This window comes from Propithecus coquereli, unplaced genomic scaffold (assembly GCF_000956105.1).
Source record: "Propithecus coquereli isolate 6110/MARCELLA unplaced genomic scaffold, Pcoq_1.0 Scaffold53, whole genome shotgun sequence".
NCBI classification, from domain to species: domain Eukaryota; kingdom Metazoa; phylum Chordata; class Mammalia; order Primates; family Indriidae; genus Propithecus; species Propithecus coquereli.
The window spans coordinates 2,640,753-2,641,905 of NW_012151174.1; the positions used below are offsets into that span (position 1 = coordinate 2,640,753).

At 39.5% G+C, this 1,153-nt stretch overlaps 1 protein-coding gene across 2 annotated transcripts in view; it reads right to left on the minus strand.

Moving 5' to 3' along the window:
- ZNF573 (zinc finger protein 573) overlaps window positions 1-1,153 on the minus strand; it is a 23,178-nt gene that overhangs the window by 17,858 nt on the left and 4,167 nt on the right. The window lies entirely within an intron of this gene.

Here is a 1,153-nt window from a genome sequence, read left to right on the forward strand (position 1 = left end):
CAGTCAGGGCTTCCTTACAAAGAATCATGATCCTTACATTTGATAGTCCTACATCATATTGTTATTCAATTCTAAAAGCTTCAGACAGCATTAGATCTCAACCCACACTAAGATTGGGACCATTTATTATAAGGCTTTACCACATGTACCTGGAAAACTCATGTCTGTAGAAAACTTCAAAGTCCTTCTCTATTTGGCCAAATGGGATCCTTGTCTCTAATTCATCTACCCACAGTCTGACCTGGAAGCTCAATTCTTTATGGGACTCAACACCCTCATCGTTCCATCACGGCTCTTACTATGTAATTAGGCATATAAGAGGTAATGTCAGTAAATACATAAATACTGGTTAGAGTGGAGGAGGCCACAGAGAGAGGACACTGGATTATTTGGGACCATTGTTCACTGGTATAGGAGGAACTCAGAAGCAGATAATTGAATGGGGTTCTTCAGGTAAGAAGTTTCAGAACAATTAATGAAAACATTTACATCACATATTTCAATGAGAAGGAAACATCAACTTACACACGCCATGGTTTTATATCTGCAAAAACTGATGAGACCTCCTTGAGGTTCCTCTACAGGAGAAGAACAAAGAGCATCAAGAGCTGTGAAAGGAAAAACACACCACAAGAAAGGCATGCTTTAGTGTTACTGTGTAACAAAATAAACTTTTTCCTCCTCCATTCTATTTGAAATAATACTTCCCACCATAAGCACGCAATTTGAAAAGATTAGAAGGATTTTTAGATACATCCGAACTCTTCTCCAATCCCCAGGATACCCAGACACTTCAGCAGGTAGTGCAGTTCTTCACTTTGGGAAAGCTGTTCTGTAGGGAGACTGGGCTGCTCAGTCCTGTCCTGAACAGATCCTCTTCCCTTCATTCGTACCTTCCAGGGTTGAAAAGGAGCCACATCATCCAAACCACATCTTACTTTATGGCCTTGGGATCAGGTGAGGTTGAAAGGGGTATGCAGGACAGAAGGACATAGAATGGGTCAGGCAGTGTTTGGCACTCAAATTCTAAAAGAACTTCTTAAATACATTATAAAATATCCATGTAATGAATGTTAAGTAAGGAAAAATATTAGGGACATGGAAAATATTCTAGAAATATGGTCAGTAGAAAGACCAGCTTAGAAAACCATTA